Source organism: Mustela nivalis (genome assembly GCF_964662115.1).
Source record: "Mustela nivalis genome assembly, chromosome: 7".
Taxonomy (NCBI): Eukaryota; Metazoa; Chordata; class Mammalia; order Carnivora; family Mustelidae; genus Mustela; species Mustela nivalis.
In genome coordinates, this window is record NC_139026.1 from 64,397,483 (window position 1) to 64,417,961 (window position 20,479).

Consider the following 20,479-nt stretch of genomic DNA (forward strand, 5'->3'; position numbering starts at 1 on the left):
TTTAAGATAAACACTCCAGTGCACACGATCATTTCCTTTTCAAAATGTGGACTGCAGCTGTTGGAAGTATCTCTCATTTTGGTAGTATTTATTCTCTAATTGGCTCATGTTTTATAATTTTGTTTCCAGAGTGATACCCGCCAAAAAAAAAAAAAAAAAAAAAAAAAAAAAAAAACCTTTTGTCTTTCTTCTCTTGTGCAATCAGCTCCAGACCCAAGTTTTCAATAACGACCTCTGAAGAGCTGAAGATCAGACAATTGCATTTCTTCCTAGGTAAGTAACCATAATAAACCTTTTGGTAAAATCTGATTGTAGAAGTGTAAATGAAGAATGAAGGAGAAAACGAGTGTGAAACTTGTCTAGCCACATGTCACATCCTGTCAAGAAAGGCTACACAGAAAAATTAAAAGAACATGCTTTGACTCTTGGCCTCTGATAAGGCCTATTTGTCCTGTTTCAATGGACTGAGTGGCAGGCTCAAGTCCCTGTGTTACTGACATTTGGGCCCAAAACTGCCCTGTCTGGTCTGCAGCTACTCAGTAATGAGTAGATGAGTGTGAACAGATGGCAGAAACCAAAGCATTCCGTGGAGTTCACAAGAAATATCCAGAGTCTTCACATTTCAATTTAGAGGAAGAAGCACAGGAAGAGGACTTCAGTTGCTTTCAAACTGTGGTGGCTTGTTTGTCCCCACCACTCCTCGCCCCCGCCCCCCAGGTTGGGTTACTGCTTAACGCTCTTGCTCAGCCAGGAAATGCTAAGGTTCTAGCTCAGTAGGGAGGAACTATATCTGATGCTAAAACACAGACGTACTTGAAACAGTCTTTGCAAGTTCTTATATGAATAAGCAGAGTCTGATGGGTAATGTGCTGCGTTCCAGTTCTAAATTCAATGCAGTGGTGTGGAATCTACCTCCTTTGAGATCTGACAGACTTTTATCTGCAAAGGATCTTAAGAAAGGCCTGCTGCAAGCCCCATTTCCTTCTAGCCGGGTGGACGTTAGAAAAATTACCCATCTGTCCATCCTTCCCTCCATCCATCCAACCTCTCTCAGCCCAGTATCTGCAGTAATACGATAGGAATTTTACTCAGGCCTACCCTTCAAACATGGAAAAAGAGAAAGAGACAAAGAGACAGCAAAATCAAGTGAGCAAGCAGATCGAAGCCATGGTGCAAGCATCTGAGAGATTCAGGAAGTACCAGCGCTGAGTCCCCTCATCCTGGATGAAGGGAGGAGAGCTTTATCTGTGATCCTTACCCTACAGGAGACACCAGCTTTGCTGTCTCAGTGGTTCCCCCTTCTGGCTATCACTCAAGGGAGTTCTTCTACACAAGTGGTTGTACTTTGGCATGAATCACCGCCCCCCCCCCCCCAGTAACAGTGGGAATCCTATATCTGAGAGAATGAGGTATATAGTATTAGCACATGTCTACACTTAATGTCTGTCAGACATAGGCTTTCAAGCAGGGGGTGGAAGTGGGAAGTGAGGAGTTATGAGCTAGAGAGGAATTCTGATATCCTTCTCCAGCTGTAAAAATCAGGTGTTAATGGCTAAATATACCCCATGATCCCGACCCAAATATGTTTCCCAAATTCCTTGGCCTGGCACACGAGGCTATTCAAAAATCAGATGAAATCTGACTTTTCTGCCTTCTTGCTTTTTCTCCTCCTACACTCACTTTTTACTGTGCCCAAACAAGCTTTGTTTTTTAAACTTCTTTTCCTTCTCATAGCACCCCCACTCCTCTTTTCTGCCTGTGCAGGCATTTTTGGCATTCCTTAAGCCTCCCCAGATGGCCCTCCTGTCCAGGGAGGGTTGAGAACTGCTGGCCTATCCAAGGCCCAAATCAGATCCTGCTTTTATCCATGATACCTGCCTGGGTTCTTCTGGGATCCAGGCCGGTCTGCCAATCCCACATCAGCCACACTTTAAGTCAATCCTCTGGCCTATGCTAAGAGATTTCCTGTCGTTTCACATCATGGTTATTAGCGCGTTCACTGTTCTTTCCCTTCCTTAAATGTCTGTGTATCTTCATCCCCCAACTAGAGGTGGAAACAGAGTTGAATCCCGCTGTGACTTCCATTTAGTGAAGGGTCAAAAAAAAAAAAAAGTATTTTTGATTGCCTGAAAGGGGTCAAAGGGACTGAAGCAGAGTCAAACACGATTTTATCCATGACATCCCGAGCTTAGTGGGAAAGACACATACCCCGCAGGGTTGTGGGTATAGCTGTCAGGGTCTGCGTCCTTGTGTCAAGTGGAATACAAGCCAAGGTCTAGGAAATTTGGCACAGTTTCTCAATCAGTCTCAAATTGGATGAGGCAAGAATCTGTGTTAGGTAAATCTGGGTGTCACTTCTAGTATATACCTTAGTTGTTCTGAGTCCTGCTTTGTAGGAACATTGCAACAATCTGAGAGAGTTCAAGTGAGGTATGAATGTCACGTCTTCTGAGACTCAAAACCCGATGAAAGATAAGTGCTAGGTCCCACTGTAAACAAAGGTGAGAATTTCCAGACCTTCTGGTGATTTGCACCCTGTTCTCCAGAAAAAAGGCAGACAAACCAGTGGTGCAAGACCATTCTAATTGGATGAGGATGTGTTCTCGTGGAACACACTTGGAGCAGAGCCAAGTATTAGAGAGTACTATTAGAGAGTACTATCCGAGGGAAGTACCGTTTAAGAAAGGGCATCTTTGTTATACTTCTACTTCTGGGAAGTGTAATCATTAAAGACACAGTCTCTAGGCTCTCATCAGGGCAGAAGAAATTGATTAAAAAAAAAAAAAATCTTTTCATAATGGGCAGCTGATAGCCACAAGTCAGAAAAAATAAAATACAGTCTTCTTTAAAGACAAATGAAAGTAAAAATCAATAATCTCTAGACCACGAACTCCCTGCTTATACCTTCCTTGGACGCTCAGCTACCGGACATAGTAGCTATATCCTAGAGAATGAGACTTCTGAGAATGCCACTGGTCTCTGAGAGCCTTTCAAGCTCTAAGGATGCCTTTGTTCTTCCCTTTATGTGAAATTCTTTGGGTTTGGCCAGTACCATGATTTCATTCATATTTAAAAGATCATCTGTAGCTTTTCCTCCATTTCACTGGTCTCTGTTTCTTCAGAGCCTGCCCTGCACTGACTGTTCTTTTGCTACATACTTACCAAAACAGCAAGAGCTCAAATATCACATAGGTTCTTTCTCTCTTTTCTCCTTCCTTCCTCCCTATCTTCCTCCCTTTCTTTCTTCTTTCTCCTTCCTTTCTTCCTCCCTCCCGCTCCCTCCCTCTTTCTCTCTTTCCCTTCCCTCCTTACTTCCTTCCCTCCCTCTTCCCATTTAATCATTCAACAAACACTGTGAAATGGACATTTTGTGCTTTCAGATTAGCAGAACAGAGTCAGAGAGCAAAGGTTTGTATAACATATCGGTACACTGAAAATTTCCAGGCCTGTTCTTTGCTGAGACCAGAGAAAATAAACATTTTATTCCTCTTTGACAGATCTTTCTCTCTACAACCCCCCCAAAATCTCTGCAATGATTCAGGTGTGGTAGGGACCTGATGAACAATTTTCCGAACACAATAAAATGCATGAACTTCTGGTACATGCCCACTCACAGGTATATGGGGTGAGGTTTATAGACTGAAAGGAATGAATGAATACTTCCAAATGAGAGGTCTCACTATATAACAATAATTCGATGGAAAACCTCAAAGGTCTCCATGAAAGCAACAATGTAATATTTAACAATATTACAAAGAATCATCAAATGATTCTGTCAAGAAAAATAGACCTTGTCCAAGCCTGTGGCAGCTGTGTAGGTACATGATGTCAGGGCCTTTGTACAGGCTGCCCCTCTGTGGGGAACACATTTCACAAAGTTAGTTCCTGCTCTATCTATCAGGTTTCAGATTAAATGCCACAAGCCCAGAGAAGCCCTCCTGAATGCCCTATGTATAGTAAATGAGTCTTTGTCCTTGCTTCTCTCAGATTCATGTTAATTTCCTTCATAAAAGGAATGTATGGCATTTTAAATTGTGTTATCTTGTATGTACTTTTGGCAGCCATTCCATGAGAACATCAGGTCAACAAAGACAGGGTCCATGTCTCCATAGTCTTTCCAGCACAGGCCTCGTGCTGACTTAACGCAGACCCTTAAGAAAAAAGCTAATGATCTGTACTTATATGAAGAACAAATTTAGTTCTTCTTAAGACACAGATCTGTTTCTCATTTGCTGCTATGCCCAAGAAACAAGTTGCTGTCAGTTGACTGTGGTATTTGTCCAGTTACGGATTATGAAATCAGGTTGGGTCTTAGCCCTCTAAATCCTACTGAAAGATTACATTATACCTCTGACATATTGTCTGACTCAAAGTCTTCTGCTGGTTGTAAGGTGTTGGTGGTGATCAAGGCCCCACCCCTTTACAGCCTTCATTCCTGCACTAACACACACATACACACATAGTTTTCATGCAGACCAAACAAGATTGTGGGAAATAGTCTTTAATAACCTCAGAGATGGATGGCCATACAACTGCCATGGCTTTCAAGATTTCCTTGACGCCCAAGTAGAAGTATGTATACACCTCCCACTGATTTATACTGAGAACTTCACTCTTGGGGGTTCTCCAGTGGAAACCTAAGGACCAAAGAAACCTCTCTATTTATTCTCTGCAAAGAAGGGTAGATGTGCAGCATGAATTGCTTTCCTGCAAAAATGATAACGGAAAAATACTTACATGATGGTGGGAGAGTTACTATATTTTCATTTATTTTTTTGTGGCTTAAGGAGAAGAGTCCTTGCTTGTTATAATGTCACACAAAACAAAGACCACAGCTTTAAGTCAAAACTTTAGCAAAATTAAATTTTAGAAAGTGCTTCTCTTCTCTGTAGAATACGATACATCAAGTATCTGTTGTTTCTTCAGAAGTCATCTGTAAAACGAATTACAAAATCACTTGTAGTACCTTGTCTCCATGAATTTTCAGGTTTGAATGGACAATTTAACCAGAAGAGCTTAATCTGGAAAAATATTACTGAGATTTCTTTCTTGTTTCTCAGACTTTCCATGAAGATATAGGTAGAATGGATTTGGGACTATTGCTTTACAAGAATGTTACTTGAATGCCAGAATCTGTTTTTTGTTGGTAAGGAAATGAATGAATCTCTCAGTGAGTTCTTAAAAGAGTGTGAGTACCTGACTACCAACATGTTAATCATTTAAATAAATATTCATTTGATAATATGACTAGTTCCTTGAAAGGTCTAGAAGGTTCTGCCATTATCTTTTGAGTATACTCCAGGACACATCTGTATTTTACTTGGAAAAATAAAAATGTAATCATTGTATGGGGATTTCTGTGAGCCACTAAATAGCAGACTTTGGACCAGATAGGTGTGACTTTGCATTTTGATTCTACCACTTGTCCTCTCTTAACCTTATTCTCCTCATTTGTAAAATGGCAATGATAACATAGGATTACTGGAGATTAGTTAAGATAGTGAGCACAAAATATTTAGAATACTTATAGATGCTGACTGGAAATATGTTATTACTAGATCAAATAAAAAAGAAGCAAAAAGGAGCATCTGGGTGGCTCAGTTAGTCAAGCATCTGCCTTCGGATCAGATCATGATCCTGGAGTCCTAGGATTGAACCCCACATTGGGCTCTCTGCTCGGCTGGGAGCCTGCTTCTCCTTCTCCCTGCTTGTGCTCTCTAATAAATAACATCTTTAAAAAGAGCAAAAACCCACAATTCTATGTAGTAGAACATAATTTGTGAATTCTTGCTGACAGACTAACTTATTTCCTCAAAGTAATCATCAGCAATGGAGAACCAACAGGAATAATCAACACTATTTTGGAGTCATGCTCTCCCAACAGAACTTTCTATGATAGGGAAATGTTCTATAACTGTGCTGTCCAATATGGTAGCCACTATAGCTGTAGGTGGCTACTAGACCCCTGAAATGTGGCTGGTATGGCTCAAGAATGGAACTTTAGTGTAATTTAAAATAATTAAATTTTAATTTTATATATCCAGATGTTGCTACTGTATTGGACAGTGCTGTTCCAGGGAAATAAGGAGCTCAGGTTAGACCTATATATATCAAAATCAGCATTCACAATTAAGAAGATGAATGACAGCATTATACATGTAACTTATGACTCACCAATTTATCTTATCACAAATCTCACTGTTATATACATTAGAAAGTGAAGTCCTTTTCTTTGATGAGTCTACTTCTTGACCTCTCTCTACACCCTTCACTCCTATGTTAGATGAAGAAGGCAGAAATCTCATTTGAGTTAAGAGGGGCCAGCTGATTTGATATGACTGTCTAAAATGGGCCTGATAAAATTTTCCTTATCCAAAAAGATGAGAGTGAATATTAGGAAGACCCCACTCTCCCTTTTATCCCTTGTTCAGAAGGTCTCTGTATTCAAATATAAATGTATGCTCACACGTACATCTGAAGGGCCATTGATGTCTCTAGGAATTGTGACTGAAATGTTACGTTTTTAAAAGCCCTGACAGGAAACTGGGTGTGCTGGGTGAGGGGATGATGTATATAACCAAAGGAATGAGGGGGCAGCAAAATGTATCAAGATGCAAAATAGAAGAGAAAACTCTTAAAGCAAAAGTAAGACAGAAAGATAATGGGTAGAGAGTCAAATGGTAATAAGGGTGGAAGCAGAACTGCCGCTGGGGTCAAAGCACCTGTGAGCAGCAGGAGAAGGAGAACATCCCAACTTCCGGCAGGGAGGAACCCCGAGCTGAGCTCTAGTCTGAGACCGCTTCCCCTAAGACCAACTGGCAATTTGTGGACAACTTTCAGACCCCATATCTCTGACTCCTGAATCACTGTGGATGGGGTGGTGTTGACCTTTCTTCTGCCTTGAGGAACTCTGTTCCTATAGTTTCTAGTACCACTTGATGTCTTCTTATCTGCTTGGTGGTGGCTTCATGAGCCTCACAACTGACATTTTACTGCTCGGCTCCACAGGGCACCATACACAATGTAGACCTCATAAATGTGTCAACAGATGACAACAACTCTGGATGAAGGCAGTAAAGCTGTTCTCTAATTCACACAAAGGCATCCTATGGCCTAGACATTCCCTAATTTGGCCATAATAATACTTCCCTTAGGAAGGCAATAATACTTCCCTTAGGTGCCGCCCTGGGCCTTTTGTTGTTTCATTTTGTTTTGTTTTGCTTTCTTTCTTTCTTAGATTTTATTTATTTAAGTGAGAGCACAAGCCGGGGTGGGGGACAGGCAGAGGGATAGCAGACTCCCCACTGAGCAGGGAGCCCAGTGGGGAACTCAATTCCAGGACCCTGGGATCATGACCTGAGCTGAAAGCAGGTGCTTAACCAACTGAGCCACCCAGGCGCCCATCTTTGTTGTTTTCATTTTTAATTAGCTACTGATAACCTTCTTCATACACATTGTTTCAACCACCACTTACATGCCATCTATATGGCTCTTGCATCATTCTATTACCCAAAGCCCAAATTTCTCTCCTGAGCCCTAGATTCATATCTAATTGGGTTTTAAACAGTTCTATTCCGATGTTTTAGTGGCATCAAAAACACAACATATTAAAAGAATTGATCCCCAATCCCAATTAACACCACCACCATCCACCTGGTAACTCAAGCCAGCATGTGAGAAGTATCTCTATCTTACTCACTCCCCACATAACTTCAATCTATGAATCCTGGAGATTCTGCCACAATTAACTCCTTCTGTGTACATGCCTGTTACCTCCTTGCTGCAGCTGCTTGGGACCTTTCCACACTCCCCTCTAGTAGCCGCATCTTTCCTTCAATGTGGTCCATTGCACCCCCCACATAGCCTCTAGTGGGATCTTTCTAAATTGCATATATTATTATGTCATCTCTTGCTAAAGTTACTTCAGTTTTCATGCCTTGTTAATATGAGTCATGATAAAGTCTGAATTTCCAATAGTGGCATACAACAAGGTATACATGAGCTGGTCCCTGCGTGTTTTTCCATTTTCAACCTCTATCTCTCTAAATATATGCCTGCGCTTGAGCCACGTGCACTACATTTGGCTTTCTTACTAGACACAGGGTAATCCTCAGACTGGCTAGTGGCTCTTCCTAGAACTCTAGTGGTATTTACCAGGGCACATTGCAAGAGTTTCCAAATCTGCCTTTCTCTTTAGACTTTAAGTATCTTGAGAATAGGAATATGGTTTTATCTTTACATCTCTAGCACCTGCCTACCATCTTCTACTTTAGGATAAATGTTTGGCAAGTAGATGGATGAATGCATAGGTCAAAATGAAAGAAAGGAGAGGAAATTAATGAACTTGAAACACTTCTGGAATTTCAGGAAAAGTGAGGAGTATGAAGAGCTGGGGTAGGAAAGAAAATAGTGACTGTGATGCAGAAAGTATCTTTAGATTAAAAAATCACGCTGCTTTTTCTACCTTTATAGATGGAAGTGCAGTATTGAGAGCATCACTGTTTCATGGAGACACCTAACGTTTTTATGCTTCAGTTTTTTAAAATTTTAATTTACAAAAGGGAAAGCATTCAAAGGATTAATACTCTAAAGTCTTTGTCCTTTATGATAAAGTTGTGGATATTAGTGATAAACCTTAAAAGCCTCAAAATATTTCAATATAAAAGAATAATGGGAGAGGATATAAATTGCCTTTATATAAAATTATTTCAAAACAGTAAGCACAAAAAGAAGCTCTCCAGGGATATTTTCCCTTTCCCTTCTATTCTTTTGTTGTTGTTTAAAAAAAAAAAAAGTTTGTTATTTTGAAAGTACACAGCTGTTCACAGCTATAAATGAGTTGGCAATGTCACATCGATTTGAAGTACATTTAATGTCACCATTAAGCTATATCAATTATTTCATGTATGTACAGACGAGGGAGATGAATTTTGCTTCATAAAAATTGTCTTGCATTAAGTCTGAGATTTTGCTTTGTTTTGAATTGAAATATCTGGGGTATGTCTGTTTGGTGGGCTGCCACTATTAAAAAAAAAATTTTTTTTTTAAAGATTTTATTTATTTATTTGACAGACAGAGATTACAAGTAAGCAGAGAGGCAGGCAGAGAGAGAGGAGGAAGCAGGCTCCCTGCTGAGCAGAGAGCCGGATGTGGGGCTCGCTGGGATCATGACCTGAGCCAAAGGCAGAGGCTTTAACCCACTGAGCCACCCAGGCGCCCGGTGGGCTGCCACTATTAAAAGAGCCTGTGACAGAGGACAACACTTCCCAAATGAACACCTGTAGAGTTTTCCAAGACAACAACTCTCCATTTCATTAGTTTGGGTATCATTAAACCACAAAGCTGGAAGCTGCATTTCATAGTTTCAAACATAGGCATTTTGAAAATACAGTTATAAGAAAAAACAACTCAGCTCTTTATGCCAGAGGGGAGGGGGTGGGGGATGGGTGAAACAGGTAAAGAGCCTCAAGAGTGCACTTGCTGCGACGAGCGCTGGGTGACGGACAGAACTGCCGAATCACTGCACTGCACACCTGAAACCAGCAACAGTCTAGGTGAAACTAGAATTTTAAAAATTAAACAGAAACTTTTCATTTTAAAAGCTTACAGAGTCCATGTTTTCTTTCATTTGCATCTTCCTCTACAGCGTCAGACAGTCGGGAGGTGCTCAGTGAATACTTGAGCAAATCACTGACTCTAGGCCTCGGTTCACTCATCAGTGAATGAGACTAAGAACTGCATCATAGCGTTGTTGGAGAATTGAGTAAGATAGTCCTTTGTACTCTGGCTGGTACACGGTAACCATTCAATCCAAGACTGTTAGTATTGCTTGCATATCTGATCCTTGTCAGCCCGGTTACAGGGTCTTTGGATCTTCAACATGTTCACAGAAACGCAAAACTATACATTTTATATTTCAGTTTCAAAAACGGGTTAAGAGTTCAGTAACAAAATACAAAGACAGGTTTAGAGACACACTGGAAACTGTAAATGAATACAGCCAGGCAATTAAGAGAAACAGCTCCAGCAAGGGACAAATAGCTTATGAAATAAGTTCTTGCTCTTTGGAATGATTTTTATTTGTCACAAAGCATTTAGTTATTTCTGAATAACATGATGTACCTTATAGGTCAAATGTTGCTTCATCTGAATTTTCTCTCCAGCAAGGACTTTCAGCAATTCTTCCTGAGGCCTAAGACTCCAAACAGATCAAGAACCATTGCTCTAAAAATAACAAGACAGGAAACAATGAATACTGGCGAGGATGCGGAGAAAGGAGAACTCTTACACTGTTGATGGGAATGTGAGCTTGTGCAGCCACTCTGGAAATAGTGTGGAGGGTCCTCAAAGAGTTAAAAATAGAGCTACCCTACAACCCCAAAATTGCACTACTTAGTATTTATCCCAAATACACAGATATAGCAAAACAAACACACCCCAATGTTCATAGCAGCAATGTCCACAAGTTAAAATATGGAAAGAGCTCAGATGTCCATCAACAGATGAGTGGATAAAGAAGATATGACTCATATGTAAAATGGAATATTACTCAGCCATCAGAAAGGACGAACAGCTACCACTTAATCAGCATGGATAGAACTGGAGGGGATGACGCTGAGTGAAAATAGTCAATCGGAGAAAGACAATTATCATATGGTTTCACTCATACGTGGAATATAAGAAATAGGGCAGAGAATCATTAGGGAAGGGAAGGAAAACTGAATGGGAAGAAATCAGAAAGGGAGACAAACCATGAGAGACTCTTAAATCTAGGAAACAAACTGAGGGTCCCTGAAGGGAAGGGGGTCAGGAGGATGGGGGTAACTGAGAGATAGGCATTATGGAGCGCACATGATGTGATGAGTACTGGGTGTTATATGCAACCAATGAATGATTGAACACTACATCTGAAACTAATGATGTACTCTATATTGGCTAGTTGAATTTGAATTAAAAAAAAAAAAAAAATTTACGGGGCACCTGGGTGGCTCAGTGGGTTAAGCCGCTGCCTTCGGCTCGGGTCATGATCTCAGGGTCCTGGGATCGAGTCCCATATCGGGCTCTCTGCTCAGCAGGGAGCCTGCTTCTCTCTCTCTCTGCCTGCCTCTCTACCTACTTGTGATCTCTCTCTGTCAAATAAATAAATAAAGTCTTTAAAAAAAAAAAAAAAAGATTTAAAAAAAGGACCACTGCTCTAGACTATTATAGTCACATGATTTATTTTATTTCTTATACACAGATTTTAAAATACATTTTTAAAAGAAAGCCCTTTAGAAGAGGGTTTTCTCTGAATCTGCCTTGTTTCTACAGATATAAGTGTACTCTGCATCTTTTCTAGTTTTGAGTATATTCTTTTGTTCCCTTCTCAGTGGAGGTACAGAACAGTTGGTAACTATCATTTAGAATTGATCTCAATGTTGTTGCTTTACTCTGCATGCATTAAATAGTTGTAGGAGTTTTCTCTGCTGTTACCAAGATTGTGGAATCTTGGTAACAGCAGAGAAATGATGATACGGAGAATAAGGTCAGCATTCTTGAAATAACATGCAAGGTGAGCCTTCATAAACAATAGAAGGAAAATTCACTATCACCCAGTTTAGGGAAGAAAAAAAAAGTGGTTGTAAGTGGTGACAGTACAATTTCTTAGAATATTGTGAATTAAAATAATGCAATTATGCCCACAACACATGAGCTTTGCCAATCTGAAGAAATCACCAAAAAAGATATGTTAATTCACTGGCTAAAAAGCAGGAAAGACTGGGTCAGAAAATTTACTGAATTCTTTAATAACAAAGAATGTGTTCACCAAAATCTCATGAATAGAAGGAACAAGAATTTAGATTTTTTTCCCCCCAACAGTGGTAAAAAGATAGAGACATAAAAACCCGATGTACTGGAAGCCCAGGGGGCTTCAGCTTAGACTTCTCTGTCTGAACCATTTAAAGCATATTCACTGCATGTTGCACTAATTATGGTTTTGTTGTTGGTTTTAGATTTTATTTATTTATTTGAGAGAGAGAGAGACTACAGAGGGAAAGTGAGAGGGAGAAGCAGACACCCCACTGGGCAGGGAGCCCAATGTGGGGCTCGATCCCAGGACCCCAAGATCATGATCTGAGCTGAAGGCAGCCACTTAATCCACTGAGCCACCCAGGTGCCCTGCACTAATTCTAGGTTAACTAAATAATCTTTTTCTTAAAGTCTGAGGACACAATGTAATTAAGAGTCTCTCTCCATTATTTGATGTTTGATTACAGGTATTTTTCAAAACTTATCCCGCCCTCTACCCATTCTGCCTCAGATCTGGGTAAGCTGGTAAGAAAGCTCAAGTGCTTTGCCACCAGCAGTAAGTTCAAACCATGCACTAAAACCCTCACTCCAGTTCCAGCCCCTAACTACCATGAAAACTCAGAGCCAGTCTCTTTTCTTTAACAGTTCTTTCAAGCTATTTTCAGATCAACTTGAGAGACCTGTCCTGCTCTCCCCAGAAAGCTTCATTCTGGGAATAAAAGACCTTTTCATAGTGGGTGGGAGGGTGTGTGTGTGTGTGTTTGTAGCATCACGGATTTGGAAATACAAACCACATTTTGGGTCATGATCCATCCCAAGTCTGTGGAATGGCCACAAGACCCAGTCACCATGATACTGGACGGAGGGTCCCTTTCAATGAGGACATAATCATCTTAGTACTAATCTGAGAAAGAAATCTGCCTCCAAGAAAAACCTAAAAATATCAATTTCTTATGAGTTCATATACTGGGAATCCATTCTATTAAACCTAATCAATGCTAACATGATGCCAAGACTAAATGTCAAAAACTGAGAAGTTGCAGACTCGTCTTGGGAATGGTAACACCTCCAATGGACCATTCAATACATCTTCTCTTTTTGCTTTCATCTATCACATGGAAGCACAATTGTAAGAAACATGATGTGTAAGAACTAATACACACTCCTTATGAAGGAACAGTTCTACTTTATGGGAGGGAGACTAGAATGCCTGCAGGGGGGCAGTAGTTAACTTAACCGGAGCAGGCAAGAGAAATAGATGGGTTAAGCTTTTGTATCACAACCCAGGAGAGCCTGGCTTTGTAACACTGTCTATTAAAAAATCCTTTACTCTGCTTTAAAAGGTAACACATGGCAAGCTTCTGAGCTGCTGCTGTAAATGCTAAGGTTCAAATGCTGCATAACTAGAAACACCAGTATTTTATTCCCATTGTTATCAAATTAAATTAAAAAAATTCTTGATATCCACAATGTAGATACTAATTTACAGGTTTATACATATAAATGAGAAGAGAGTGCCACTGAAGGAACCAAGGACTTCTTTCAATGCTCCCTTGTTTTATATTCCATTTTCATTTTTATTTCATGTTGACCAGACTCTTATGTGGCATTGTTATAAAAGTTGACATTCAATAAGTGGGTCTCTCTCTGTAGATTTAGATATATTAGTTGACTATGGCATTTCATGCACAAGGGCCATATTTTATGGAACCTTTGAGCTATCTGAAAAACGCATAACAAATATTTTTTGCTGAACTAGAAATTTGCAAAAACAAGGGTGGTCTTTAAAGAACTCTAGGACTTGGGAGTTATCCAGAACTCCCAAGTTTCAAGCGTTGGCTCCATTACTGTGTGACTGTGGAAAGTCCGTTCAACTCAGCTATCCACAAAGAATGTTGTAAGGGTTAAATGAGATTTCATAGGTAAGTATCCATCACAGTACTGGGCACATGGGAAGTGCTTAATAAACGCTAACTGCTTTTTATCTCTGAGTTAGTCTGGTCCTTTGGGTTTTGGTACTTCTGAAATGCTGTAGGTCTCTGGGAGCCTCATCATTCATAGTTATTCAGAACATTCAAATTGGCATACCCAGAAAGGACAGTTTCTTTGGTTTAATTTGTGGAAATACACTAGCAAAACAACCAGGAAGAATTACTACCTGGTAGTTGGTGTGTTGACTCACCCATTTTTTAATTTGATGTAAAGAGCAAGCAGAAAGAATTATTGATTGTTATATATTTCTCATTCATGGATCCTCATGGGGACCTCTGCTTTTCTGCTCATGCTTTCTGACAAGCCACAGGAAATCTACATGCTTACAGGACAGAAGCAATGTTCTCATCAACCAACACAAAGGACCAGGCAACTGCCTTTCTGATAAATAAAGAGTCCACTATTTACTTTGAAGGAGTAGTCCTCTAGGGGAATTCACTACCTAGCCTCAGAAAGCACTGTCGCAAACTGATTCTACAGGAGGAAACTCTGAAGCTGGCAGTGGGTAAGATTCTGGAAAATAAATAAATGAATAAATAAAATAAATAAAAATCAAGCTTTCTGCTTTCTTCCTCCCCCCAATTTTTTTTCTAGTTAATTTCTGTGAGCCTGAAACAAAGTCACTTATAAACACAAGGAAATGCAAGAGCCTGTTGATACAATGTTATGGTTGAACATATAAATGTATCAAAGGTCAAGTTTCAGTTACAGTTCCTATAGTAATTGTAACTTGGCCACTCACCACTTCAACAGTAACAACCTGAGTATCCGTAGCTGGAGAAAACATTTCTGCTGCAGCTCTGGGACTTTCCGTCACTGAAAAGTCTGGGTTATTATGTTGCATTTGTTTTTGCTGGGTTTACTCATATATGTATTTCATAAGCATCGTGTTTAGGTTCTACTACTGAGAGCTCTTCTTTTTCTTTTAAAAATTATGTTATGTTAGTGACCATACAGTACATCATTAGTTTTTGATGTAGTGGTCCATGGTTGATTGTTTGTGTATAACACCCTGTGCTCCAAGCAATCCAAGCCCTCCTTAATACCCATCAGAGAGCTCACCCATCCTCCCAACACCCTTCCTCCAAAACTCTCAGCTTGTTTCCTGGAGTCCATAGTCTCTCATGGTTCGTCTCCAGCTCTGATCTCCGCCCCCCTGCCCCTTCACATTTTTCTTTTCCTTCTCCTACTGTCCTCCATGCTATTCCTTACGTTCCACAAATAAGTGAAACCATATGATTATTGACTTTCTGAAAGCTCTTCAACTTGGTCCCGCTCTTTAAGTGGCGATGGGTTCAGCCACATGTATCTTGCTATTGCCCCTTTCAGCCAATAGCATTTTAATGTGTCCTTAACTTTAATAGAGAAACACTTATGATAAATCCTCTCTAGTAAACTGGAAGGCTTTTGTACACTAAGATGTAAGTCAGAAAATTTAGGGATATTCACCATGCAGCAAATGGACTCAAAGTGGAAAATATATAAAAATTAAGGACCGAAAGACAGGAAGTGATGGATACAAAGCTGAGCGCGGTTTTATGGGAACTATGGAAAAAACCCCAATAATATAAACATTGGATAGATTTCACTTTAAAAGCAGAGGCACAAATGATTTTTAAATACATGTAGCAGGAAAACTAGAAAGACAATAAATATATTTTCATATTCAGACAAGAATTAGTGACCTCTGAACTTTGTATTCAAAGCTCAGTAAAACAACTCAGCATGATGCCAGAATCATAATAGAAGACCAAATAGCCAGTCTATACAGTCAAAGTGAAGTGGATGATTCTAGAACTAGAACAAGGGTCAACAGACCATAGTCCATGGGCCAAATAGAGTATGAAGTCTGCTTTTGTAAGTAAATAAACCCCCAACACCTTTAAATATTGTCCAGGGTTGCTTTCATGCTAGAGTGACAGGCAGATGGAATAGTTATGACAGAAACCACTGGGTTGGCAAAACCTAAAATATTTACGATCTGAACCTTTACAGAAAATTCAGCCAAAAAGCTTAAATAAAAGCAGACATAGATCTATTGCCTGGAATATAAACTCTCTATATTCACTGAGAAATGGACAATTAAAAAAAATACACACACAAAAAACTTGGACTAGAACCATTCACTTATTTTTGTTTGCTTTTAGGCCATAGAGTTTCCAAATTCCAACTATAATGTGGATAAGTTATTCCCTTAAAAATTTTCAGAAAAAAAATTTTCGAAAAAGCTGATAGGATTTTCCTCTATCTAGTAATCCAAGCTACAGATGTATAGGTTCAATGCATTTTAAAATCTATATCTTACTGGATTTAAAGTTCAAATGTCCTATACTTGAAATCCAAATATTAAAAAGCATATTTGTGTTTTTTACTTTAGGAATATTCTTAAAGTCAAGTAGAGATAAAACATTTGCAAAAAATAATTATATGCCACCCAAGCAAAATGTTTATCATTTAATAACCAAGCTTTAGAGAAATGAGGAAGAAGGGACAAAATGGCTATATCCAATATAGCATGAAAGAATGCCAGAAGGAACTTAGTGATACATTAAATTCATTTTGTTGAAAAAAATAAGAAATAGTTGCACTAGCTAAAGGAAATGTGGTAATACTTTTGGAAGTTTCAGCAAGAGAAATTCAGGCAAAATACTATAAAAAACAAAGCCATAAGGACAACTAAGCTGTGTAAAATTATGACAAGAAATCTGGAAACTTGTGTTCGGGTAATATCCCAAATAATGAAAGCAATTATGGCAAATAGCAAAGGACTGCATATTTTCAGAAAAAAAAGTCAAGCCTGGAATTATAAAATGGTCAATTTAGCTTCATACCTTTTTAAAAAAAATACCCAAGTGACTCATCAAGAAATCAATTTTCAACTGCTTACAAGATTCAGAAGATACAAAATACAAAATAATAACCAACACGCTTGTGGCTTTCTGAAAAACACTTAAGTCAGACCAATCTCATTTCTTTCTATGTTACAGTGACAAGGATAGTTGATGGGAGTCAACTGAGGTCTTCCAATCAGCTTCTTATGATATGCATCTTGTATGAAAGACAAAGATGGTGTAGAAAAAGACACAGACTCTCCTAGAACTGCAAGGTGGGAGCTACCAGATACAGGTGAGTTCAAACTGAGAGGTACTATTTTTTTTTTTCTGAAGATTTAGGCAAAACACACACACACACACACACACACACACACAAGGGAAAAAAAACCCATATATATATGGTTATGATTTTACAGTGTGATTTTATAAAACTCCTTTTTTTGTCTTAGTTTTATAAAAATTACTTTTTATTAATATACGAATCCAATGTCTAATGACAGGGCTGTAGTATAAAACCATTTCTTAGTGTTTATCCCATATAATTTTCTAAGTTCATAGTTCATGTTTATTCATCTAGTGTTCTAGCACTTACTACTTGCTGTGTTTTATTTCTTCATTTGTATACATGTCCAGGGCTTCAAGTAGGATCATAAGCTAGGGCAGGAACTGTTTCTTATACAAACTTACTCTCCCACAACATATGAATAATAGATAGCAGTGAAGTAAAGGGATCCAGCAGATAACTTTCTGGATTGAGTTAGAATCTGGTGTTATTCAATATTTTCAGCAGTGACAATGGTAGTAGAATATATCATCCATTTGAAACTTAACCATATGCTACTTTGTGCAGTAAAAAAAATTTCATAGAGTTAAACTTGATTATCCAATGTAAACAGAATTATTTGAGGGCAGAGAATTTTGTCTTAATGTGGTAATAATAATATTCAGATAGCATTTGAAAATAACTTTTGATACCACATACACTTTATAATTTAAGACCCGAAAGGATCCTACAAAGGAGATATTATCATCGGAGGTTAAGGACATTGACAACGTGATGACAGAAGTGTCAGAATTTGAATTAAGAACTTGAATTCAGGTCATCTGACACTGGACTGATGGTTTCTGTGTCACTTTATAGCACTGTAATGTCTCTTCCTTTGTATCTGTCCCACTTGGGGTTCCCACAGAAGTTGACCCCAAGGGAAGGATTTGGGTGGAAACTTGGGGAGGTGCACAGAACATCTGAAGGGGAATAGAGACGTGATATAGGGATGGGAGAGCATCCACTAAGGGATGCCAGCAAGCCAGTTACCACTACATGCAAACAGGCCTTAATTTCTCAGGAGAACACTAGAAATGCCATAAAAGCCAACAGTTATGTGCTGATGTGTATCTTCTCAAAATTCCTATGTTGAAACTTTAACCCCCCAGTACCTCAGAATATGATTATATTTGGAGATAGGGTCTTGAAAGAGGTGATGAAGCTAAAATGAGGGCATTAGGCTCTAACCTAATGTGACTCAGGTCTCTATAAGAAGAGGAAATGTGGACAAAGATACACCAGCAATGTGCACACACAGAGGAAAGACCACATGAATAGCAATGAGAAGATGGCCATCTTTTTTTTTTTTTTTAAGATTTTATTTATTTATTTGACAGACAGAGATTACAAGTAGGCAGAGAGGCAGGCAGAGAGAGGAGGAAGCAGGCTCCCTGGGAAGCAGAGAGCCCGACGTGGGGCTCGATCCCAGGACACTGGGATCATGACCTGAGCAGAAGGCAGAGGCTTTAACCCACTGAGCCACCCAGGCGCCCCAGAAGATGGCCATCTTTAAGCCAAGGAGGGAGGCCCATAGAAATCAGACCTGCCAAAAACTTGATCTTCAACTTTTAGCCCCCAGAACTGTAAGAAAATGGATGTCTGTTGTTTAGGCTAAGGCTACACAAGCTGTGGTGTTTTGTTATGACAATAGCAAACCAACATACCATGCCTCAGAATTTTCCCTCTCCAGCAGTGAAGAAGCTGGTGTAGCTGTACTTGAGTTTACCCTCTGTATTTGTGGCTCTTCTGGACACATGGTCTCCTTGTCAAGCTTAAGCCTCTGGTTGGGACCCTGACCTGGATCGTCCTCACCTGTCTTCCTGCTCGCCACCCCCCCTTGTTCTGTTCTGTTCCAGTACTGCTCCCAGCTATGCACAGTCAGCAATACATCTACATCCAACTGAATAAGACATTTAAGGATAACCCTTCCCAGCAAGGACTCAGGTGGACGGATGTTTTGGTAACCACATCAGCATTCAAAAGAGTCAGCAGAGCTGGAACGAAGGGAATAGAATGGATTTTAATAGCAAACACACAGGGAATTAAAACCATTTCAGAGAGATAAGAGCCATCAGTTACAGCCAAAGATTTAGAATTCAGACTGAATCCTAAAGCAGAGTATAACACAATAACGCAACGCTAGTGTCATTATTGCAAGTAAAGAGCACAGGACTGACACAGAACAAATGAGGGATGGGTGTGAATACACATTTTAATTCATTGCACCAATAGTGCTTGATGATATGAAGTTATTATCCATCTAGAGAACAAGAGGACAGCATGCTGGAAGAAATTAATTTTTCCATTACGCATCTGGGTAACAATTACATATCTAGTTTGGAATCCTATGAAATGATGTGTGAAATGGAAATACTGAAAAGAGGCAAGAAATGAATAATCAAGATGGTTTAAAAAAAACCTTTGAGGAAAAGCTTATGAACGTTGGAGAATGAAGACCAGCAACACTCCTGGGAGTTTTTGAAGTGGTGCCTGCTGCATTCAGGTCAGCTGTTCTCTATCCCTACTGAGAATTTAAAAGAGAAGAAATGAATTTAAAAAGTTGAGGGAGAGATTTAACTGAGCTTCACAAACTTTGAGGGTCAGAGCAAAATTCTAGAAAATGCCACAAAAGTTTTTTTAAAAAAACAAAACACCTCTCTCTAGGGGCCTTTAAGAACAAAGGTGAAGATCAAGCTTTACAATGGCTCCTGGGAACAAATAATTCCAAAGAAGAACAGTTCTTGGACTCTGAGTAGTATTTAAAAATTCAGTGACAATTTAACTTGCCTACAACTTCTTTATTTAAAGCCTGACCTAATCTCTCCCGGAACTGCAGATTCAAATTTATTTTTGTGGCCTGGATAGACATTATCCTGGTAGAGTTATGTAAGGTCCTTTTATGGAGGAGGGAGATAAACCTCTCAGAGATTTTCTACCTCTGTGTCAAAAAGTTTTTTTTTTTTTTTAAATTGGGGTACAATTCATATAACATAAAGTAAGCCATTTTAATATGTACAATTCAGTAGCATTCAATACATCACAATGGAACAAAACCATCACCTTTACCAAGTTCCAAGTCTGTGTTGATATTTGCAATTAGGACAATCTTTAGGGGTCCTAGTGAGGTTTCCTAGTAAAATAATGATGTGTGTGGTACAGAGACTGGAAATCTGAAGGGTTCCATTAAATTTTCATTTGGCATTAAAACAACCACTTAGTACATGAGTGATACATGTTTATGCTTCTAAATGGATGATAATCAAATAAGTTAGGGTGCTATTCACCACCAATGTAAAATTCCAACTAGAGAGTGCCCTAGGGAACAAATCCTCACTCTTCAATTTAGCTCCTAAAAAAAGCATAAACATACTATATTCCAAAAGGTACCTTTCAAATAAATTTTGATTACTGTTAATTAGAGAAAATTCAATCTTTAATGGGTAATTTTGTGCATAAGCTTCAAGAAAACTAATCTAAAAGTCTATCCTTCAATGTTTACCAGTTATTATAAGATATATTTGAAAAATGGTAAGCATAA

General features: G+C 39.2%; 1 protein-coding gene across 3 annotated transcripts in view; it reads right to left on the minus strand.

Moving 5' to 3' along the window:
- FAR2 (fatty acyl-CoA reductase 2) overlaps window positions 1-20,479 on the minus strand; it is a 136,051-nt gene that overhangs the window by 88,893 nt on the left and 26,679 nt on the right. Inside the window, exon 2 of one of the 3 annotated variants that reach the window (XM_082738990.1) lies at window positions 10,123-10,224. The exons of the other annotated variants lie outside the window; for them this stretch is intronic. The gene's annotated coding sequence lies outside the window, so the exon portion shown is untranslated. The remainder of the gene's footprint in view (window positions 1-10,122; window positions 10,225-20,479) is intronic. 3 annotated transcript variants of the gene reach the window in all.